This window comes from Apium graveolens, chromosome 4 (genome assembly GCF_009905375.1).
Source record: "Apium graveolens cultivar Ventura chromosome 4, ASM990537v1, whole genome shotgun sequence".
Taxonomy (NCBI): Eukaryota; Viridiplantae; Streptophyta; class Magnoliopsida; order Apiales; family Apiaceae; genus Apium; species Apium graveolens.
Genome location: NC_133650.1, coordinates 156,577,931 through 156,604,542, shown reverse-complemented (window position 1 = coordinate 156,604,542; position 26,612 = coordinate 156,577,931). Strand labels below are relative to the sequence as shown.

General features: G+C 34.6%; 1 long non-coding RNA gene across 1 annotated transcript; it reads right to left on the bottom strand.

The window, feature by feature from the left end:
• Positions 1 to 4,034: 4,034 nt before the first annotated feature.
• Positions 4,035 to 5,582, bottom strand: LOC141721877 (uncharacterized). The gene is made up of 3 exons (XR_012574919.1): positions 5,565 to 5,582; positions 5,294 to 5,354; positions 4,035 to 4,067 (listed from the first exon to the last, which is right to left on the bottom strand). It is a non-coding gene; the product is annotated as an uncharacterized LOC141721877 (long non-coding RNA).
• Between the last annotated feature and the right edge of the window lie 21,030 nt (positions 5,583 to 26,612).

Sequence of the window (26,612 nt, the reverse complement as noted above, 5' to 3'; positions counted from 1 at the left end):
CTTGAATTGACATATATAAGAACAGATTCGAGGGAAATAAACGGTTTCCTTGACTCTGCAAGTTTATGCTACACAAATGTAGCAAAACAGTCATATATAACATGGTTGACATTGATAAGCTCTTCACAATGGTCTAAAATGATCAAGGCTAACAAATTACAATTGTTTTTCAGTAAATTTATTTCCAAATTGAGTGACAATTCTATAGATTGATAGCTTATAATTCTATATATGAAACCAGGCATGGCAATAATCTGTAACTCTGTAAGAGTGATATACAATGTCTCTAAATTTAATTTTAAGATTGTTTACCATGGGAAAGTACGAAGCATAAGCTAAAACGAATTGAGTCGTTGACAATCTGTATGTAACCCATAGAAATCAAGATAATTGTTTTGTGTGCCATGCAATAACTCGATAAAACATAAAAACACCAAGTGACAGGTCAAAGCAAATGATACAAAGCGTTTATACCTGTATAGAACCAACGGAAAGGGGCAATGTGATTCAGTTTTTCCTCAACCTATTTTCTCATCTTTTAACAACAAAACTCCCCCAAAATATGAGGGATTTGACAGCAAGGCCAGAAAAAATGGGAATTGAATAAACTAAATTATAATCAGCAAATATAAAATAAAAACGTGACAGAACAATTTTGCGGAAGAAAAATCAAAGCAAATGCTTATCATACACATCATAAGTACATAGCTCTCCAAATGCTAATTGAAATTGAGTTAAAACAAACCTGATTGATGGAAATGGAAACTTTCCTCTCTCCGCATAGTCTAGTCTTGCTCCATAAATAAATACGTTCACCGCTTGACCAATTTTTTCAGGTGAAAAGCCCAAAATTGTTAATACAGGAGATGAAAAGCCAAAAGTCTAAAACTCAAATCGATGGAAACCGAGACACAATAATTTTTAAACCGTATATAATTTTATAAAAAATAGACCAAATTAGAGGAAGATTGTGAAATGGGAGAAAAGGGTTTTGAGGATGGTGAGAACTGCCACGTCATCCATCTGTGATTTTCCTTTACATAGATATATAGATATATAGATTAGAGCATAAAAAGATGAAAAACGATTATAAAAAATTGTCAATCTACTACTTCTATTGGCGATGCACACATCTCAAATCAAGATACAAATGTCACAGCTAACTAAATTCTAATTATTAGTAGATATTCGTTATTATTTTCTAAACCATATAGAATGAATTTTCCAGAATTTTAGCATAACACAAATTATAATGCAATAACTAACATAATTAAAATCAGAAGTTGTAAATCAGTATTGTATCCCAAACAAATGATTTAGGCATTTTTGCAAGGCAACCTATTTCATTACCTCTAAAATCTATGTTAAAGTAGAGCAATTAAACAAGCAAGAATAAGAGGCCAAAGTTGAAATAGTTTGAGTTGTGGCAATAATCTGTCACACACAAAGATTGAACTAATAGTTCAGTTGCCCTATGCAATAACTTCACATAATAAAAAAACACCCATTCAACACTTAAAGTAGCGAGCAGACATAGAAACAGGAAGAGAACTTAGAGCTTCCAGGTCAAGTCTACAACAGGTGCATGTTATTTTGACATAGGCTTGAATTGACATATATAAGAACAGATTCGAGGGAAATAAACGGTTGTCTTGACTCTGCAAGTTTATGCTACACAAATGTAGCAACACAGTCATATATAACATAACCACAAAGGCATTGATAAGCTCTTCACAATGGTCTAAAATGATCAAGGCTAACAAATTACAATTGTTTTTCAGTAAATTTATTTCCAAATTGAGTGACAATTCTATAGATTGATAGCTTATAATTCTATATATGAAACCAGGCATGGCAATAATCTGTAACTCTGTAAGAGTGATATACAATGTCTCTTAATTTAAATTTAAGACTGTTTACCATGGGAAAATATGAAGCATAAGCTAAAACGAATTGAGTCGTTGACAATCTGTATGTAACCCATAGAAATCAAAATAATTATTTTGTGTGCCATGCAATAACTCGATAAAACACAAAAACACCAAGTGACAGGTCAAAGCAAATGATACAAAGCGTTTATACCTGTATAGAACCAACGGAAAGGGGCAATGTGATTCAGTTTTTCCTCAACCTATCTTCTCATCTTTTAACAACAAAACACCACCAAAATATGAGGGATTTGACAGCAAGGCCAGAAAAAATGGGAATTGAATAAACTAAATTATAATCAGCAAATATAAAATAAAGACGTGACAGAACAATTTTGCGGAAGAAAAATCAAAGCAAATGCTTATCATACACATCATAAGTACATAGCTCTCCAAATGCTAATTGAAATTGAGCTAAAACAAACCTGATTGATGGAAATGGAAACTTTCCTCTCTCCGCATAGTCTATTCTTGCTCCATAAATAAATACGTTCACCGCTTGACCAATTTTTTCAGGTGAAAAGCCCAAAACTGTTAATACAGGAAATGAAAAGCCAAAAGTCTAAAACTCAAATCGATGGAAACCGAGAGACAATAATTTTTAAACCGTATATAATTTTATAAAAAATAGACCAAATCAGAGGAAGATTGTGAAATGGGAGAAAAGGGTTTTGAGGATGGTGAGAACTGCCACGTCATCCATCCGTAATTTTCCTTTATATAGATATATAGATATATAGATTAGAGCATAAAAAGATGAAAAACGATTATAAAAAATTGTCAATCTACTACTTCTATTGGCGATGCACACATCTCAAATCAAGATACAAATGTCGCAACTAACTAAATTCTAATTATTAGTAGATATTCGTTATTATTTTCTAAACCATATAGAATGAATTTTCCAGAATTTAAGCATAACACAAATTATAATGCAATAACTAACATAATTAAAATCAGAAGTTGTAAATCAGTATTGTATCCCAAACAAATGATTTAGGCATTTTTGCAAGGCAACCTATTTCATTGCCTCTAAAATCTATGTTAAAGTAGAGCAATTAAGCAAGCAAGAATAAGAGGCCAAAGTTGAAATAGTTTGAGTTGTGGAAATAATCTGTCACACACAAAGATTGAACTAATAGTTCAGTTGCCCTATGCAATAACTTCACATAATAAAAAAATACCCATTCAACACTTAAAGTAGCGAGCAGACATAGAAACAGGAAGAGAACTTAGAGCTTCCAGGTCAAGTCTGCAACAGTTGCATGTTATTTTGACATAGGCTTGAATTGACATATATAAGAACAGATTCGACGGAAATAAACGGTTGCCTAGACTCTGCAAGTTTATGCTACACAAATGTAGCAAAACAGTCATATATAACATAACCACAAAGGCATTGATAAGCTCTTCACAATGGTCTAAAATGATCAAGGCTAACAAATTACAATTGTTTTTCAGTAAATTTATTTCCAAATTGAGTGACAATTCTAGAGATTGATAGCTTATAATTCTATATATGAAACCAGGCATGGCAATAATCTATAACTCTGTAAGAGTGATATACAATGTCTCTTAATTTAAATTTAAGACTGTTTACCATGGGAAAGTATGAAGCATAAGCTAAAACGAATTGAGTCGTTGACAATCTGTATGTAACCCATAGAAATCAAAATAATTGTTTTGTGTGCCATGCAATAACTCGATAAAACACAAAAACACCAAGTGACAGGTCAAAGCAAATGATACAAAGCGTTTATACCTGTATAGAACCAACAGAAAGGGGCAATGTGATTCAGTTTTTCCTCAACCTATCTTCTCATCTTTTAACAACAAAACACCACCAAAATATGAGGGATTTGACAGCAAGGCCAGAAAAAATGGGAATTGAATAAACTAAATTATAATTAGCAAATATAAAATAAAGACGTGACAGAACAATTTTGCGGAAGAAAAATCAAAGCAAATGCTTATCATACACATCATAAGTACATAGCTCTCCAAATGCTAATTGAAATTGAGCTAAAACAAACCTGATTGATGGAAATGGAAACTTTCCTCTCTCCGCATAGTCTAGTCTTGCTCCATAAATAAATACGTTCACCGCTTGACCAATTTTTTCAGGTGAAAAGCCCAAAACTGTTAATACAGGAGATGAAAAGCCAAAAGTCTAAAACTCAAATCGATGGAAACCGAGAGACAATAATTTTTAAACCGTATATAATTTTATAAAAAATAGACCAAATCAGAGGAAGATTGTGAAATGGGAGAAAAGGGTTTTGAGGATGGTGAGAACTGCCACGTCATCCATCCGTGATTTTCCTTTATATAGATATATAGGTATATAGATTGGAGCATAAAAAGATGAAAAACGATTATAAAAAATTGTCAATCTACTACTTCTATTGGCGATGCACACATCTCAAATCAAGATACAAATGTCGCAGCTAACTAAATTCTAATTATTAGTAAATATTCGTTATTATTTTCTAAACCATATAGAATGAAATTTCCAGAATTTAAGCATAACACAAATTATAATGCAATAACTAACATAATTAAAATCAGAAGTTGTAAATCAGTATTGTATCCTAAACAAATGATTTAGGCATTTTTGCAAGGCAACCTATTTCATTGCCTCTAAAATCTATGTTAAAGTAAAGCAATTAAGCAAGCAAGAATAAGAGGCCAAAGTTGAAATAGTTTGAGTTGTGGCAATAATTTGTCACACACAAAGATTAAACTAATAGTTCAGTTGCCCTATGCAATAACTTCACATAATAAGAAAACACCCATTCAACACTTAAAGTAGCGAGCAGACATAGAAACAGGAAGAGAACTTAGAGCTTCCAGGTCAAGTCTACAACAGTTGCATGTTATTTTGACATAGGCTTAAATTGACATATATAAGAACAGATTCGAGGGAAATAAACGGTTGCCTTGACTCTGCAAGTTTATGCTACACAAATGTAGCAAAACAGTCATATATAACATGGTTGACATTGATAAGCTCTTCACAATGGTCTAAAATGATCAAGGCTAACAAATTACAATTGTTTTTCAGTAAATTTATTTCCAAATTGAGTGACAATTCTATAGATTGATAGCTTATAATTCTATATATGAAACCAGGCATGGCAATAATCTGTAACTCTGTAAGAGTGATATACAATGTCTCTAAATTTAATTTTAAGATTGTTTACCATGGGAAAGTATGAAGCATAAGCTAAAATGAATTGAGTCGTTGACAATCTGTATGTAACCCATAGAAATCAAGATAACTGTTTTGTGTGCCATGCAATAACTCGATAAAACACAAAAACACCAAGTGACAGGTCAAAGCAAATGATACAAAGCGTTTATACCTGTATAGAACCAACGGAAAGGGGCAATGTGATTCAGTTTTTCCTCAACCTATTTTCTCATCTTTTAACAACAAAACACCACCAAAATATGAGGGATTTGACAGCAAGGCCAGAAAAAATGGGAATTGAATAAACTAAATTATAATCAGCAAATATAAAATAAAGACGTGACAGAACAATTTTGCGGAAGAAAAATCAAAGCAAATGCTTGTCATACACATCATAAGTACATAGCTCTCCAAATGCTAATTGAAATTGAGCTAAAACAAACCTGATTGATGGAAATGGAAACTTTCCTCTCTCCGCATAGTCTAGTCTTGCTCCATAAATAAATACGTTCACCGCTTGACCAATTTTTTCAGGTGAAAAGCCCAAAACTGTTAATACAGGAGATGAAAAGCCAAAAGTCTAAAACTCAAATCGATGGAAACCGAGAGACAATAATTTTTAAACCGTATATAATTTTATAAAAAATAGACCAAATTAGAGGAAGATTGTGAAATGGGAGAAAAGGGTTTTGAGGATGGTGAGAACTGCCACGTCATCCATCTGTGATTTTACTTTATATAGATATATAGATATATAGATTAGAGCATAAAAAGATGAAAAACGATTATAAAAAATTGTCAATCTACTTGTAACTCCCCCAGATCCGGGGTCGGGGATCCGGGTCGTCACGGTCTTTCTTTCCACAATATCACTTCACTTAATTAATAATAAATAACCTTATGATGTGACCCCACACTAACACACACCACAACCCGTTATAGTCTCAGAGATGAAATTTAAATAAGTACAAGTCTTTGAATCCACAATTTAAAAGTTATTACAACCCAAAATGATTACTTGATAAATTTACAGTTAATTGCCATTATCTGCCACAAGTTATAATTATACATAATTGATTCTCAAAAGTAGATGGTCTGATCTACAATAGATCTACCTCTGCAGCTATAGCAGCTACAACATCAACGGGAAGACGCGGGACGCTTTCCACGCGCTTGCGCTGGGTCTGCTGGAGTCTGGCCATCTTTCCTAACTGTTGTTGTGTGATGAAGAAATAAAGCAAGGGTGAGCAGCAAGCCCACCAAAATAATATGTATAATGATTTACAATATATGAGCCTACTCATAATACTCATGAAAGTCTTGGTCAAAAGAAATGAACCAAGTTTGATATCTTAATGCGATGAAGTCGCAAAATATTCAGTATAGATACATATATACTTTTCAAAATATTGGAAGTCCTCTTCCATGCATAATATACACAAAGTCCCAGTGTATAACTGTATAAAAATATCGTTGCAAGGTGATCTCATATATCTAACCTTGTCTCAACGTTTTTCTGAAAATCTTTGTCATGCATAAGATAATCATTAACTAGATATAAGTTTAAAAGATGAAGTTACAAGATACCCCAAAATACTTATATCTTTCCCAAATACTACTTGAACTACCCCCGTTCAAGTTATAATTAGTTTCAAAGTTCATCACCCAGATGAGACTACAAGATACGACTTGAATAGATTCAATCTTTGAAATATTATTGAATGAAATAAAGTTACGAGATACTTTATTTAGTCCCGATATATATATCCATATATATATATCTCATACATTTCCTGGAACCTCTGTTATGTAAAGTATGAACAGAGTTTGAAACATCCAATGAATTTTGGAAAGGAAAAGAATTTTGGCATAAACCAGATATCTTGCTGATCAGGCAAAGATACCAATAAGTAACCTTTTCTACTAGTAGATGGATGAATCCCCCACCGGTCATCACCCTGGCCACATAAGGACCTTGTGCTGGACCGCCACCCGGCCTCTTACGCGTTGATGGACTGCCACCCAGCCACTTACACTTTCATAGACCGTACCCCGGCCTGTCGCTTATGCCGACTCAATTAGATGGGCTTACTTCCCGAACATTGGGCAAGTAATCAATTCATTTACCAAAACTGCAACCTCGTTGCGAATATAAAATACACCACAGAGCCGGATTCCCCAGGTTTTGAGCGAGTATTTAAATCCCCTTAAAAAAGGAAGATCTTAAATATAAAAATGAGTTTTGGGATCCACTCTGACTTTAAAAATCATTTTGAAGACTCGAAAACACTTTATAGAGTGTTTGGAGTAAAGCTGATTTAATGAAGTAAATCAGTCCCCAGAATATTTAGAAAATGACTGAATATTATTATTTAAATAATATTCCCATAAAGAATAATCTTTATAAAAATAATTGAAGTAGAAGTATTAAAACTTATATTTGAAACGAGTATTAAATAACCAAAGATATACTTATATGAAAGTATTATCTTTATTTGAATAATCGAAAATAAGTTTGATTATTGACACCTTATTCTTTAATAAAATAAAAAATATACCTCAGCAAATAATCGGAGTCATAGATCCTCAAATGAATATTCAAATAATATTCATTAAATAATATAAACTGAGTCATAAGCCTTCGAATGAATATTCAAATAATATTCAATAAATAATATAAAAGGAGTCATACGCCTTCGAATAATATTCGAAATAATATTCAATAATAAAATAAAGTTAAATTTATCGAATAAACCTTATTCGATTAATAGTTTGGAAAACTATAACCATATATATATATATAAATATATATATATATATATAAAATCTACTCGGGATCCTCGACTCCCGGTTTTAGAAAATGTTTTCACCTTTGGGTCCCTATACTAAGGGTATACGCAAATACCGCTTATCTCTAGCATAGGTATTATGCAACGAATAAGCATTTGAACCAACAGATATATAAATCAAGAATACGAAACAGGCATGCATATATATACCATATCAGCATGCTTCAATATATCGCAACATTTGCTAATTAACCAACATGCATCTATCGCAAGATAATGCATATACAAATGTATACATCACAACAACAGTATAACGGATAGAATACTTGCCTGAGCGACTTGGGGTGATAAAAGGCTCGGGACGAGTCTGGTAACCTATAAACAACAAGTAAGTTGGAATTAAACCAAAATCACTTGTAAATCTATACTTTAACTAACTTAGACTCTAACGCTTGTTTTGCGCTCACTGATTCGCTTAAGTCACTCGGGTACCCTCGGCTCCACCATTTTTAATAATTTAACCTTTACGAGTTTTAAAGCGATTCCTTCGCGAGTGTCTTACCAACTGCCTAACACACTTACCATAAATGTTTCATACATTAATTAACCCTTATTGGTCTTTAACCTATGTTTCAAAGTAAGGCGAGGGGAAACGTTTCGTTCGCGAAACGCCGTTACTTGAAACGGTCGTTTCTCCTAAACCGTGCATCGGAATCGAACGAACTACATATCAAAACGAAGCTCGTAACATGAGCTATCTAAACATGGCAGTGGTCATAATCTAGAAGGGGGTTCTCGGGTCCTAATGCTATGCACAAAAACAGTCCAAAGAAAATCGGACGTTACGACGGCTATGTTTACGCGATTTCCAATATTTTAAACCATTCAAACCCATTCCAAATCAACCTCAAATACAACATACAACCAACATCCTTCCTCATCACATCATAACAACCCCAACCAATTCAATTTAATCATTCATACTTATGCCTAAGCTTAACTTTAATCATACTTAAGTTCTTTTAATCAAAACAACAACATTTACCATTCCATTTCAATACCAATTCAATCCCAAACTCTAAATCACCAACATTAAGCTACCATATCACCCTACTAATCAAAATCATCTTATAATACATAGGAATCTAGGGTTTGGAGATGGTATACCTTCCTTGAAGTGGTGGGAGGAGCTAGGAAGCCTTAAGAAGCTTTGAGAAGTCTTAGGAATGCTTGGATCTTCAAGGAAAACAAGAAAAACTTCAAGTTAAAAACTTGAAAACACTATTCATTGTCTTCTTCCTTGATTAAATGAAGAAGATTGAGAAGGAATTGATGGCTTAAACTCATGATATAGCCCTAACCAAGCATGAAGATGATTAGGGAATTAACTCACCAATTTAGGAGGCTTGGATCTTGAGTTTTTGAATTCTTGCCCATTTGCAATAGTAAAAAGCCGAGAGCATGATGAACCATGCCTTGGTTTCTTTTTGATTTTGATGAAAATGATTTTGCTTGGCTTGGTTGGCTTGTTTTTGTGTTTGATTTAGTTAATTACCTTGTTGCCCTTGAATTTGTGTGGTTAAAAAGCCACCACACCTCCTTCCTTCCCATGTCATGCTTGTGTCACCTTGCACATGTCATAATGCTCCCACTTGTCCACACCTTGTGGTTTGATGATGTCACAATCCCTGGCTTCTTGTACAAGCTTGTCTCTTGGTCACTTATTTGTTTTACGGTTCGCTTATCTTTCGTTCTCGTTTATCGTTTGAGGGATCATACCCGGGATCTTATTACTTAGGTTCCCTTGACCTTTCTCAATATATTGTATTCCTTCTATGATCCTCTCTTATAATCCTTTAATTTAAATCCTTTTTATCCTGTTACCTTATACTCAATTCTTTCCGTATCTATTGGATTTCCGGGAAAATCAAAGTGTTTGGAATTGGATTCTGACGATCTTTACATACACTTATATACCACATAGAGTACTAATAATATTCCATAAGATCAATAATAGAACCCCTACATAGCGTGGCATGAAAATTTTTCTCATTCAGCAAAAACACTATTCATAAGGGTTTCAAAAATTTCCAAAAATTGGGGTTATTACAGTCTCCCCTCCTTAAAAGGATTCCGTCCCGGAATCAGATAGAAAACAAATGGGGATACTTTCTTAGCATTACACTTTCTAACTCTCGAGTCAATTTTCCCACATTGTGGTTCTACCACCAAACTCTGCCTAGTTTGATAATCCTTCTCCTAAGCACTTGTTCCTTTTCACTCTATAACCCTTCCTGGTTGCTCCATATAGGTTACGTCGGGTTGCATATCTATGCGCTCATATGCCTCTATTTATCTGGCATCTGAATTACACTTCCTTAACATTGATACGTGAAACACGTTACGACCTGCTACATGTTCGGGGTTAGGGCTAGCTCATATGCTAACTTCCCAAACGTCTTAATATATCCAAGGGTCCAACAAATTGTAGACTTAGCTTTCCTTTCTTTCCGAACCTCATTAATCCTTTCCAATGGATACCTATAACATTACTAGGTCCCCTATTTCATACTCTTTATCCTTTCGTGTCAAATCAACATACTTATCATGTCCATCTTGGGCTACTACCAGCCGTCCTCTGATTAGATCTATCATATCCTTGGTCCTTTGGACTACTGCGGGTCCGAGCATCTTGCGCTCTACAACTTCATCCTAACATAAGGGAGATCGACATTGTCTTCCCTCAAGGATCTCATAAGGCGACATCTCGATAATGATATATGATCTATTGTCGTAAGATAACTCAATTCGAATTAAGTGATCATTCCAAATTCTTTCAAGTCTATTGCACAGACTCTCATTATTGCTTTTAGCATTAGAGCTTCTGCTTCTCAATACCCATTCTTTTCCAGTTCGTAATCGCTACTACCTTCCGTTCCTAATATTATACTGGTTATACTTTTGCTCGTTAGCGTTCTATAACCTTTTAATAACCACGTCAACCTTAGTATCACGAATGTGTTCCCATTCCGCATACTACCACCACTTTATTACTCCTTTTTCAGTTGTTTCTATTTTCCAAAATTTGATCAATCAAATAGAAGTAAAGGAATTTGTTGAGAGATCACTATGATCATGAACACTTGTTATATCGCATAGTTAGTACAGAAGGTGGCCAGCCTTTAGTACTTGACAAGCAATTAAACAATAGATGGTATCCTACTAGGCTTCTATCACACAGATAGATAGTCATTCGGCAATACCTCCCCTTTCTGGAAGGGTTGTTCTTCTCAGCTTACATGAAATTAAAAGAAGAGAAAAGAACGAATTGAAGAGAATTGTATATATGAAAAAAAATATACTGCCACAAAATATCTGGCTTGGAACCTACCTCTGAACTATAGAGGTTTGTCATAGGAGAACGAAACATATGAGTATTTATATCAACATCAAGTATTATAGCATCGTATTTCCCATGCCTAAATATTTCTATTCCGTCCATCATTCTATGGACCCATGCTCTTCCTCGAGCTTATACACAATCACCTTTGAAACTCCCTCGATTTCGAAAATCGAACCTGGGATCTCATTTTAGACATCACCGTTACTAGAGTTCTATGCTTGCACCGCAACCTTCCTCATATAGTAATACGACTCTCTATTGATAAGAAAGAATAAATATACAATAGGTAGATACTCTACTTAATTAGTCTATCAATGATAACTTATACACTACCACGACCCGATTAGTGGTACTCAATCTCAACACCCATTCCAATACAACTCTCACGGTTGTAATCAGCTCAATACTCGCAGAATCATTGCTACCTTACTATGGTCCACCACTGACCTACTGTAGTCATTCATTTTCCATGAAGTCTTAATAGCTAACCATACGGAGTCCATACATGTCGTATCAAATCCTTCTAAGGAGTTAACATAACCACCAATCACAATTCATGAAGAACACTCCAAACTCTGACGTACTTTCATGACATGAAGCAGATAAAATTGTAGAAGAGTTTCAATCAAAGCAACGATAGCAGGTTAATACCATTCTTAATCATATGCCTTAAATAGAAGACTTAACTCAAAGGTTCGTCTAGTCCTTTTGGAAACATGGTCCTGGCTTATCCCAAGATAGGACCTCCTAAGATAGATAGCCCATTCATGGCGATTACACGAATTAAACTTTTACCAACTACTATTACGGTTGGGTATTGCACAGTCATCAGAAGGAATGTCAATCTTCCAAACCATAATTCAACCTTCACATTTTTAACCATCATCACTGTATTCTTTTGGCACACGCGCCTATAATTATCCACTTACCTTTAAAGTGTCGGCCACCTCTTTGGCCTTTCCTGATAGTAAAATTTCCTTACAGTCAATGTCATTTTAACCACCTCCAAATAAATTTTCTACCTTATTTCCGATCACTGCTTGAGTGAAGATGTTTTCCTTAAAATCAGATGGGAAAAAAAATATCGCCATTTTTCCATAAGTTATTGCCTCATTCTTTAGAGGCTAATCACTGTCAAGACTGACTCTCAATCATACTTAGAACATTTTTTTTTATCTTAAGTCCTAATTGCCCTGAATAATTTCGACCTTTACTGGTTCGATCCATACTTTCTCGTGGTTTAACACGTGCCCCACTTGGCATCATTATAATTATGTCATATTTCCTTTATCAACATTTTTATTCTTGAGAATTTCGAATATTTCCTTTCTCCTTGTAAAACCTCTAAGGTTATCCTTCAATCGTTCCTCCTGTATTCCCTATATACAGGGCATATCAAAATACCATTTACTAATACTAGAACCATTGTCTATATACTTCTGAAAAATTTCTCCACTAATCCTTAAAGGTTATTATTACCTTAATCCTTTCCAATTCATACTGTCAAAACTCATACTATCCCTATTAAGGATGAAATGCCAACCTTTATGCATTCCCCTAGGATTCGTTTTAAGTTACCGATGTTCTATCCTTAATTCCACCTTTAAAAAGGTACAAGCATCCTTCCATGGATAAATAAAGTCATATATCCCTGATAAGGGTATCTTATTCAATCATTTCCACCTCGATAGTCTATACCGAATTTCACAATAGCATCCTTATTCAAGTTAAGGTCAATCCACATGGCCTCCAAAAGATAAAAATGGTTATCCGCTTTTCTTTCCTGATTTGGTAATGATCACATGGATGATCTGGAAGATATTGGTCGTGTTCAACGTGAACTTCTTCTTAATAAATCCTTATTTACATTTGTTGTTTATCTCAACAGTCATCTCAATGTTGGGATATCTTTCATACCTGGCGTCTCCCTTCCTGGGTATCAAGCCACCGGTCTTACACTTCACATTCTTGAAGGTCACTTCCTTCATCAAATTTTTCCTAATTTCCTACTTTCTTGTCTCCTCAGTCTATCCTCGTCTCATTATTTACCCTTCGAATTATCTCAAGGTTTCCTCGAATCCTCCCAACTTACAGGGGATAAAATATATGTATCTCTTATTCCTTCCATCATCAACTTTAACTCATGGTGAATCACCCTCATCCTGACGATTACATACTTTTCTATTTCTATTGCTACGAGTCTTTAGGGTTTCCTCATACCCGACTCCCTTATCATTTCTCAAACTCTATTGCCTTTATATTCCTTTCCACTTCAGTTTCTTTTTATTTTCCTTTCTCTTATCATTATTTCATGAACCAACACAACATAAGCATTGATTTCAAACATCCCGTCATTCTGGATTCGTGTCCTCAGAACGAATCTTGATAACTTTTACAACTTAGATTCATAATTCATCATACTCGTCTGCCTTTGTTCTGGCTCTAAAGCTTTTACACTATCTCCTTATCTTTGGGAATTACTTTCCTAAAAACAATTGACTGAACTTAAATCAGTTTATTATAATCTCTTGCTCCTTGCCTTCCTTGGTCTTTCACCAGCGGGTGGTCTCTCTCTTAGGAGGGTAAGTGATAAAAACAGTCTTTTGTGATTCGTCAATCATTTAGAATCTCAAATGATTCCTATATTTCCTTTAGCCAGGCTCTTGCCTCGACTGGGTCAACCTGTTCCTTGGAACTCTGAGAGCTTAGAGACTTAAAGGTCCTGAAAGAATTTCCTATCGCATTGTTTCCTCAAGGTGGTGGTTGGGGATAATAGTCTAAGTTCTGTCTAGACAGGTCCATAAATTTCCGTATAGGAGTACCGTCTCGGGTCTCCTTTCCTTACTCGACTTTCTGTTTCCTTAGTATGAAATGTTTCAACCTTCTCCCATAATCGGGGTTATCTTTTAATTTAAAATCCTCATTTTCCACTCCATTATGTCATGGGTTCCTTCTATCTTGATGGCGACCTCCCTGACTATCACGTTCAGGGTTTACTCTAAATCTTATTCCTCAAACTATGGCTTTCATCCAAGTTCTCATCCTTACGCTCTTGAACTTTCGGAACCCAAATTGTCACACCCCCAACTTAAATAGCGAAATAAATATAGCTATTACATCTTTTTAATGAAGAATACACAACCAAAATCCAAGATCTTACAGTTTAGGGTTTGGAACAGCCCAACACTACCAACTATTACATCTGATTATAAATACCGAGTCCTCACACAACTATTATTACTTATTCTACCTGAGCTCGAACATAAGCATCAGCATCACAGGTCTTACGGGCAGTCTGCTTGAATCTAACCATAGCTGCTAGCTGTAATATAAGGGTAAAGCAAGAAGTGAGCCAAAAGCTCAACAAGTGCTAATAGTACAACGTAAAACATAAATCGAGATATACCTTTAGGAATGACAATGGAAAGACATAATCAATGATAACGAGAGATAAAACTTATGTGAGTTGGCATCATTTTGCTTGCATCAAAACAAATTTTAAAAATCATTCTTAATCAAAATCATTTTATGACGCTACGGATTACAGCCGGTGATTAGCCGCGAAGTAATCCCGAACCTCGCTGGGTTCTAAAACATTATTGGGAATCCCTAGGCAACTTTTAAGCCTAATATAAGTGTGGAAAGGACTCGCGTCTCAGTCCAGATCCACCATTCAAAGAAAACATTTATCCCCCTTTGGGACTGAAAAATCCACATTTTAATCATTTTAAAAACTGATGCCGATTTATGACAAAATCTCTTTCGACTGTAATCATTTTTATCAAGGGATTATAGATCAACTTGAAACACTGGAAATTTGACACTAAATCTCAGGGCCATGATCCACTAGACTTTACTATATTAGGGTAATTGAGAGGTTTCCATAAACAAGAACTTTGACAAGGAAATTGAGCAAGGCTATTGGATAATATGAAAGAGTAATGCCAAACTAGGCTTAAAGCAATGGTTGTAGACAAGGTATAGGTATTAGAACATCAAGAAGATAAGCATCACTGGTTCCAATAGGATAGAGGTGTTAAAATATAAAGAAAGCGATCATCAGCTCAAGATATAACAGGGTATCAAGCTTTAGGATAAAGATAGGGTTATCAAACAATCATGAATGAATTTAAGAAATGATTGGCTTTTAGGTATCAAGATAAAGTTTCTATCGAGGTTATTTCAAGAGTTGAATCAGAGCATCAGGGTGCAATATCAAGATTTCTCAGGGATCAATAGCATGATAATCAAAAGGATCAATAAAGTATTATAACAAATCTCTATTTTATCATGGCATTAAACTATCATGAAAGACTTTTGAACTACTTGCAATACATACTCGAGGGTTCATGGCATCTCTATGTAACTCAAAGATAAACAAAAGATACGCTTGATTTAAATATATCAAAATGACTCAGGATAATTGCATCGATATATATATATGAACTGTTTACAGTAAATACGAAGGTCAAGTTGAATCACTTGCCTTGAGATAGACTGGTCTGGTCTGACTGGTAGGAGCAACAACCGGAGCTTCACTCGACTTTTATGGCAAGTTTTCCCTCGTCTCGAGATCCTACATAAATAATAATAATTCTCATTATAATATATTCTTACCATCTTAACCTATTTACAATCCGAAATTAAACATGGATGACACTTAGGCCTATACGCACTTAATTCATATCCACCATTATATTTTCAAATGTACACACGTAGCCACATAATCACATATCGTATATTAATACCAAATAACATCATATACACCATAATGTCACACTAGGCTTGGATGATCTCGACTCACCACTTAAGTCACTTGGTCACTAACTAAACAAAGTCTTCAAATTTGGGCTTCCTAACTCAATGTGCCTTTCCTAAATTATCCAAAACCTATTGACCCTCACTTGTGCCTTTTGCTCTACTGACCTTATACTATCTTACAACTATGGTGGTCGACCTAATACTCACTTCTAAGTGTTCTAAAGCTATGTGATAAGTGAAAGTGCTCACTGGTGCAAATTTCAGAATGGTAACTAAGGTTTCTTGAGTGCATTAGACACTCTTAAAATACAAGTTTTTCTTCAAAATTTTTACACAAGACTCTCCTGACCTAAGGGCATCTCACAAGCTTGATGTGGCTCAAAGGCCTGGCTTGGGCCTTCTTGGGCCTAAGCTAAAAGTCCAAGGTTCCCCTGTTTTTCTGGGCAGAAAATGCCCTGACTTGAATTAACTTGTGACACATGGTTCTAGCTCATATCCTATGAACTATGGTTGGAAAAACTTCTCTGACATACCCTCTAACTAAGGCCCAATTGGGCCTAATGAGGGCCTACCCATGTCATGGCCAAATCTCCCTATTTCTAAGTTGTAACAAAACTGTCCCCTGCTGGACAGATTTTGTTATTCTACTTGTGCACCTAACCAAATGACATGCAAACCTCCAACCAACTCCTAAAACCTATTATATACTCCCCATACTAACTTCTGGTAGCTTGGGCCTCAAAGTGCACATCAATGACATGGTCAAAACTCACTCTAAACCTCAGGGTACTAAACTGATTTTTCTGCAGAAACTATAACTCTCATTTTTCCAAGGCTTTGACTTGACAAACCTATCCAACAACAACTCAAAACTTAAACAAAGACTTATACATGGTATTCTACTGAACTAACTCCTTTATTCTCAAAATAACATTGGGTGAGATCATCCATGCCTAAAAACAACAACATGCAACTAAATATATAACATGCAACTCATGGAAAGCACATAACAAGATTTCGGCTAGGCATAAAGTTGTAAATGCTTGCAAAATCGACTTGCACCTAATACTTATCCATAATAATTATGAAATATAACTCCTTTTAAGTATTAATAAGAAATTCATCATGGAAACAATCTATTTAAGCACATCTATTTCGAATTTTATAGATAACAACATGATTTCGAAAAGAATAGCATGCAAAACATGGTTATTCATCATTTTAATGTCTTAAAACTAGCATGCATGGCTAAACATAAATTTATAATGAGATTTCAGTAGCATGCAAAGGATTTTAAAGCATGATATCTCCATAAAACACTTAGTTAGCACATATATATAATATATCTCATAGAGAGCTCTTGAATTCACAAGAATCAAGAGTTTCTCCTTGAAGATCACATAAGAACTACACATGCATCCATGGAACTTCAACTTCCAAGTCACAAAATACTTGGAAAGTATGTAATATGAATGTAGGTAAAAGATTTACACTTGGGAAGGTGAAGAATGAATTGAAAAATGAAAGGGGGGGTGGGGAATTGGCCTTCGGCCGAGAGCAATGTGGGAGGGGGGAAGAAGAGAGAAATTTTTGTGGTGTGTTGGAGTGTGAAATGATGAATGACTTCTCTCCACTTTGATTTGTTTATTTTATGCTATTTGGTTAACAAATAATGAGTGGAAGTGAGAACTTACAAAAATGTCCCTTGGCTAAAGTTAGGCCATTTTGCATGCAAGGCTAAGGTAGTAATTTGGTAATAATCAAATGAGTTAGTGGGGTTGGAAAAGTCTTATTTGCCCTTTGAGAGGATAGAAAGATGATTTGCATGCATGGTTTCTTATGTAATTTGATAATTATAACAAATAAAATTTGTAAAGATTTATTTTTATAAAATAAAATACAAGTTCAAAAATTATAAAATTTATACCAAAAAATAACTTGGATTTTTAGAGACTTTATAAAATCATTTTCAAAATTTGTGAACAAAATGCCTTTTAAAAGAAGATTTTTCCAAAGCTTAAAATATTCCTTATAAATCAAAAATAAAGAAATTAAATAAACTCTTGCTTTGAAAAATCATATACTACCCAAAGCAAATTTATAATGCAGAAATTTTCACTCACACAATCGTACAATCATTGAATATATTTTCATTTGACTTAATATTATACCAAATTCACAAATAATATTACATAAAATGCCGGTCGTAACACAAATTCTATAGGAATACCTCATTATTCCCTTATCATCTTTCTCGATATTAATCTTTTATCTAATTGTTGGCTCCCTGCCTTCATTCATAACTTTTTCTGGCACAATATGATCTTTTCCAATAATTCGGGCTGTATTGCAATCTCAAACAACTTTTCGGTACCGGCTCCGGTTACCTTCACTTCTATTTCCATTTTCTCAAAATCTCTTATAAACTCTCCAAAAGACATTATCATCTTGAGTCTCTCCTTTTTTACTAAGGGCATCAGCCACCATATTGGCTTTCCCCGAATGATAAAGAATCTCCCAATCATTATTCTTGATTAGCTCTAACTGCCTCCTCTGGCATATGTTGAGCTCTTTCTACGTGAAAATGTACTAGATCACTTATGGCTTAGGTAATTCTCGCACTTCTCTCCATACAAGTAGTGCCTCCAATCCTTAGGGTAAAACTATTACCACGAGCCTAAGCTCATGAGCGGGGATATCAAATTTCATATTACCTTAATTGTCTTGACATGTACGCGATTACCTTGCCGTGCTGCATAAGCACGCACCCTAAGCCCTTGTGCGAAGCGTCACTATACTTCACAAAATCTCTTTTTCCATCCGGCAACGCCAACATAAGGGCCATCACCAACCTCTGCTTCAGTTCTTGAAAGCTGTTCTCACATTTCTCTGTCCATTCGAACTTCTCAGTCTTACGAGTAAGCCGCGTTAAAGGGGCTACTATCTTTACAACTTGAACGAACCTCCGGTAGTGACCGGCCAATCCTACCTCTGGTAGTCGACCAAACCATGGTCATCAATTCATCAGTGGTCCTTTATCCAATCCTGTCAGGATCCTCCATGGGATCCTCCTCAACAACTATCCCTTCTAGGACAACATCCTCAACCGCTAAATCCTCAATATCAACATCATCCGGTCCTGCATTAGGACACTCTATCGGATCCACAATCCGATCTCCAATTAGTAATAAAATATCATCGAGATGTTGCTCCTCAACCTCAGGGTTCGGAGTCCCGCTACCATATACGATAACGAACTACGCTCCTATCACGATATTTATAAGGGTTCCCATAAGGGTTTTAACTGTCAGTACTACGTTAGGTAGCCCGACTATGAACTTGGCAAGAGTTCTTATTATCTTAGTGAACTTATTATCTTAACGTCCCATCATCTCTGAGGTTTATAACGCTTAGCTCTGATACCATTTCTGTAACACCCCCAGATCCGGGGTCGGGGATCCGGGTCGTCACGGTCTTTCTTTCCACAATATCACTTCACTTAATTAATAATAAATAACCTTATGCTGTGACCCCACACTAACACACACCACAACCCGTTATAGTCTCAGTGATGAAATTTAAATAAGTACAAGTCTTTGAATCCACAATTTAAAAGTTATTACAACCCAAAATGATTACTTGATAAATTTACAGTTAATTGCCATTATCTGCCACAAGTTATAATTATATATAATTGATTCTCAAAAGTAGATGGTCTGATCTACAATAGATCTACCTCTACAGCTATAGCAGCTACAACATCAACGGGAAGACGCGGGACGCTTCCCACGCGCTTGCGCTGGGTCTGCTGGAGTCTGGCCATCTTTCCTAACTGTTGTTGTGTGATGAAGAAATAAAGCAAGGATGAGCAGCAAGCCCACCAAAATAATATGTATAATGATTTACAATATATGAGCCTACTCATAATACTTATGAAAGTCTTGGTCAAAAGAAATGAACCACGTTTGATATCTTAATGCGATGAAGTCGCAAAATATTCAGTATATATACATATATACTTTTCCAAATATTGGAAGTCCTCTTCCATGCATAATATACACAAAGTCCCAGTGTATAATTGTATAAAAATATCGTTGCAAGGTGATCTCATATATCTAACCTTGTCTCAACGTTTTTCTGAAAATCTTTGTCATGCATAAGATAATCATTAACTAGATATAAGTTTAAAAGATGAAGTTACAAGATACCCCAAAATACTTATATCTTTCCCAAATACTACTTGACTACCCCCGTTCAAGTTATAATTAGTTTCAAAGTTCATCACCCAGATGAGACTACAAGATAATACTTGAATAGATTCAATCTTTGAAATATTATTGAATGAAATAAAGTTACGAGATACTTTATTTAGTCCCGATATATATATCCATATATATATATATATCTCATACATTTCCTGGAACCTCTGTTATGTAAAGTATGAACAGAGTTTGAAACATCCAATGAATTTTGGAAAGGAAAAGAATTTTGGCATAAACCAGATATCTTGCTGATCAGGCAAAGATACCAATAAGTAACCTTTTCTACTAGTAGATGGATGAATCCCCCACCGGTCATCACCCTGGCCACATAAGGACCTTGTGCTGGACCGCCACCCGGCCTCTTACGCGTTGATGGACTTCCACCCAGCCACTTACACTTTCATAGACCGTACCCCGGCCTGTCGCTTATGCCGACTCAATTAGATGGGCTTACTTCCCGAACATTGGGCAAGTAATCAATTCATTTACCAAAACTGCAACCTCGTTGCGAATATAAAATACACCACAGAGCCGGATTCCCCAGGTTTTGAGCGAGTATTTAAATCCCCTTAAAAAAGGAAGATCTTAAATATAAAAATGAGTTTTGGGATCCGCTCTGACTTTAAAAATCATTTTGAAGACTCGAAAACACTTTATAGAGTGTTTGGAGTAAAGCTGATTTAATGAAGTAAATCAATCCCCAGAATATTTAGAAAATGACTGAATATTATTATTTAAATAATATTCCCATAAAGAATAATCTTTATAAAAATAATTGAAGTAGAAGTATTAAAACTTATATTTGAAACGAGTATTAAATAACCAAAGATATACTTATATGAAAGTATTATCTTTATTTGAATAATCGAAAATAAGTTTGATTATTGACACCTTATTCTTTAATAAAATAAAGAATATACCTCAGCAAATAATCAGAGTCATAGATCCTAAATTGAATATTCAAATAATATTCATTAAATAATATAAACTGAGTCATAAGCCTTCGAATGAATATTCAAATAATATTCAATAAATAATATAAAAGGAGTCATACGCCTTCGAATAATATTCGAAATAATATTCAATAATAAAATAAAGTTAAATTTATCGAATAAACCTTATTCGATTAATAGTTTGGAAAACTATAACCATATATATATATAAATATATATATATATATAATCTACTCGGGATCCTCGACTCCCGGTTTTAGAAAATGTTTTCACCTTTGGGTCCCTATACTAAGGGTATACGCAAATACCGCTTATCTCTAGCATAGGTATTATGCAACGAATAAGCATTTGAACCAACAGATATATAAATCAAGAATACGAAACAGGCATGCATATATATACCATATCAGCATGCTTCAATATATCGCAACATTTGCTAATTAACCAACATGCATCTATCGCAAGATAATGCATATACAAATGTATACATCACAACAACAGTATAACGGATAGAATACTTGCCTGAGCGACTTGGGGTGATAAAAGGCTCGGGACGAGTCTGGTAACCTATAAACAACAAGTAAGTTGGAATTAAACCAAAATCACTTGTAAATCTATACTTTAACTAACTTAGACTCTAACGCTTGTTTTGCGCTCACTGATTCGCTTAAGTCACTCGGGTACCCTCGGCTCCACCATTTTTAATAATTTAACCTTTACGAGTTTTAAAGCGATTCCTTCGCGAGTGTCTTACCAACTGCCTAACACACTTACCATAAATGTTTCATACATTAATTAACCCTTATTGGTCTTTAACCTATGTTTCAAAGTAAGGCGAGGGGAAAAGTTTCGTTCGCGAAACGCCGTTACTTGAAACGGTCGTTTCTCCTAAACCGTGCATCGGAATCGAATGAACTACATATCAAAACGAAGCTCGTAACATGAGCTATCTAAACATGGCAGTGGTCATAATCTAGAAGGGGGTTCTCGGGTCCTAATGCTATGCACAAAAACAGTCCAAAGAAAATCGGACGTTACGACGGCTATGTTTACGCGATTTCCAATATTTTAAACCATTCAAACCCATTCCAAATCAACCTCAAATCCAACATACAACCAACATACATCCTCATCACATCATAACAACCCCAACCAATTCAATTTAATCATTCATACTTATGCCTAAGCTTAACTTTAATCATACTTAAGTTCTTTTAATCAAAACAACAACATTTACCATTCCATTTCAATACCAATTCAATCCCAAACTCTAAATCACCAACATTAAGCTACCATATCACCCTACTAATCAAAATCATCTTATAATACATAGGAATCTAGGGTTTGGAGATGGTATACCTTCCTTGAAGTGGTGGGAGGAGCTAGGAAGCCTTAAGAAGCTTTGAGAAGTCTTAGGAATGCTTGGATCTTCAAGGAAAACAAGAAAAACTTCAAGTTAAAAACTTGAAAACACTATTCATTGTCTTCTTCTTTGATTAAATGAAGAAGATTGAGAAGGAATTGATGGCTTAAACTCATGATATAGCCCTAACCAAGCATGAAGATGATTAGGGAATTAACTCACCAATTTAGGAGGCTTGGATCTTGAGTTTTTGAATTCTTGCCCATTTGCAATAGTAAAAAGCCGAGAGCATGATGAACCATGCCTTGGTTTCTTTTTGATTTTGATGAAAATGATTTTGCTTGGCTTGGTTGGCTTGTTTTTGTGTTTGATTTAGTTAATTACCTTGTTGCCCTTGAATTTGTGTGGTTAAAAAGCCACCACACCTCCTTCCTTCCCATGTCATGCTTGTGTCACCTTGCACATGTCATAATGCTCCCACTTGTCCACACCTTTTGGTTTGATGATGTCACAATCCCTGGCTTCTTGTACAAGCTTGTCTCTTGGTCACTTATTTGTTTTACGGTTCGCTTATCTTTCGTTCTCGTTTATCGTTAGAGGGATCATACCCGGGATCTTATTACTTAGGTTCCCTTAACCTTTCTCAATATATTGTATTCCTTCTATGATCCTCTCTTATAATCCTTTAATTTAAATCCTTTTTATCCTGTTACCTTATACTCAATTCTTTCCGTATCTATTGGATTTCCGGGAAAATCAAAGTGTTGGGAATTGGATTCTGACAATCTTTACATACACTTATATACCACATAGAGTACTAATAATATTTCATAAGATCAATAACAGAACCCCTACATAGCGTGGCATGAAAATTTTTCTCATTCAGCAAAAACACTATTCATAAGGGTTTCAAAAATTTTCAAAAATTGGGGTTATTACACTACTACTTCTATTGGCGATGCACACATCTCAAATCAAGATACAAATGTCGCAGCTAACTAAATTCTAATTATTAGTAGATATTCGTTATTATTTTCTAAACCATATAGAATGAATTTTCCAGAATTTAAGCATAACACAAATTATAATGCAATAACTAACATAATTAAAATCAGAAGTTGTAAATCAGTATTGTATCCCAAACAAATGATTTAGGCATTTTTGTAAGGCAACCTATTTCATTGCCTCTAAAATCTATGTTAAAGTAGAGCAATTAAGCAAGCAAGAATAAGAGGCCAAAGTTGAAATAGTTTGAGTTGTGGCAATAATCTGTCACACACAAAGATTGAACTAATAGTTCAGTTGCCCTATGCAATAACTTCACATAATAAAAAAACACCCATTCAACACTTAAAGTAGCGAGCAGACATAGAAACAGGAAGAGAACTTAGAGCTTCCAGGTCAAGTCTACAACAGTTGCATGTTATTTTGACATAGGATTGAATTGACATATATAAGAACAGATTCGAGGGAAATAAACGGTTGTCTTGACTCTGCAAGTTTATGCTACACAAATGTAGCAAAACAGTCATATATAACATAACCACAAAGGCATTGATAAGCTCTTCAAAAATGATCAAGGCTAACAAATTATAATTGTTTTTCAGTAAATTTATTTCCAAATTGAGTGACAATTCTATAGATTGATAGCTTATAATTCTATATATGAAACCAGGCATGGCAATAATCTGTAACTCTGTAAGAGTATATACAATGTCTCTTAATTTAAATTTAAGACTGTTTACCATGGGAAAATATGAAGCATAAGCTAAAACGAATTGAGTCGTTGACAATCTGTATGTAACCCATAGAAATCAAAATAATTGTTTTGTGTGCCATGCAATAACTCGATAAAACACAAAAACACCAAGTGACAGGTCAAAGCAAATGATACAAAGCGTTTATACCTGTATAGAACCAACGGAAAGGGGCAATGTGATTCAGTTTTTCCTCAACCTATCTTCTCATCTTTTAACAACAAAACACCACCAAAATATGAGGGATTTGACAGCAAGGCCAGAAAAAATGGGAATTGAATAAACTAAATTATAATCAGCAAATATAAAATAAAGACGTGACAGAACAATTTTGCGGAAGAAAAATCAAAGCAAATGCTTATCATACACATCATAAGTACATAGCTCTCCAAATGCTAATTGAAATTGAGCTAAAACAAACCTGATTGATGGAAATGGAAACTTTCCTCTCTCCGCATAGTCTAGTCTTGCTCCATAAATAAATACGTTCACCGCTTGACCAATTTTTTCAGGTGAAAAGCCCAAAACTGTTAATACAGGAGATGAAAAGCCAAAAGTCTAAAACTCAAATCGATGGAAACCGAGAGACAATAATTTTTAAACCATATATAATTTTATAAAAAATAGACCAAATCAGAGGAAGATTGTGAAATAGGAGAAAAGGGTTTTGAGGATGGTGAGAACTGCCACGTCATCCATCCGTGATTTTCCTTTATATAGATATATAGATATATAAATTAGAGCATAAAAAGATGAAAAACGATTATAAAAAATTGTCAATCTACTACTTCTATTGGCGATGCACACATCTCAAATCAAGATACAAATGTCGCAGCTAACTAAATTCTAATTATTAGTAGATATTCGTTATTATTTTCTAAACCATATAGAATGAATTTTCCAGAATTTAAGCATAACACAAATTATAATGCAATAACTAACATAATTAAAATCAGAAGTTGTAAATCAGTATTGTATCCCAAACAAATGATTTAGGCATTTTTGCAAGGCAACCTATTTCATTGCCTCTAAAATCTATGTTAAAGTAGAGCAATTAAGCAAGCAAGAATAAGAGGCCAAAGTTGAAATAGTTTGAGTTGTGGAAATAATCTGTCACACACAAAGATTGAACTAATAGTTCAGTTGCCCTATGCAATAACTTCACATAATAAAAAAATACCCATTCAACACTTAAAGTAGCGAGCAGACATAGAAACAGGAAGAGAACTTAGAGCTTCCAGGTCAAGTCTACAACAGTTGCATGTTGTTTTGACATAGGCTTGAATTGACATATATAAGAACAGATTCGAGGGAAATAAACGGTTGCCTTGACTCTGCAAGTTTATGCTACACAAATGTAGCAAAACAGTCATATATAACATAACCACAAAGGCATTGATAAGCTCTTCACAATGGTCTAAAATGATCAAGGCTAACAAATTACAATTGTTTTTCAGTAAATTTATTTCCAAATTGAGTGACAATTCTAGAGATTGATAGCTTATAATTCTATATATGAAACCAGGCATGGCAATAATCTGTAACTCTGTAAGAGTGATATACAATGTCTCTTAATTTAAATTTAAGACTGTTTACCATGGGAAAGTATGAAGCATAAGCTAAAACGAATTGAGTCGTTGACAATCTGTATGTAACCCATAGAAATCAAAATAATTGTTTTGTGTGCCATGCAATAACTCGATAAAATACAAAAACACCAAGTGACAGGTCAAAGCAAATGATACAAAGCGTTTATACCTGTATAGAACCAACGGAAAGGGGCAATGTGATTCAGTTTTTCCTCAACCTATCTTCTCATCTTTTAACAACAAAACACCACCAAAATATGAGGGATTTGACAGCAAGGCCAGAAAAAATGGGAATTTAATAAACTAAATTATAATCAGCAAATATAAAATAAAGACGTGACAGAACAATTTTGCGGAAGAAAAATCAAAGCAAATGCTTATCATACACATCATAAGTACATAGCTCTCCAAATGCTAATTGAAATTGAGCTAAAACAAACTTGATTGATGGAAATGGAAACTTTCCTCTCTCCGCATAGTCTAGTCTTGCTCAATAAATAAATACGTTCACCGCTTGACCAATTTTTTCAGGTGAAAAGCCCAAAACTGTTAATACAGGAGATGAAAAGCCAAAAGTCTAAAACTCAAATCGATGGAAACTGTAATAACCCCAA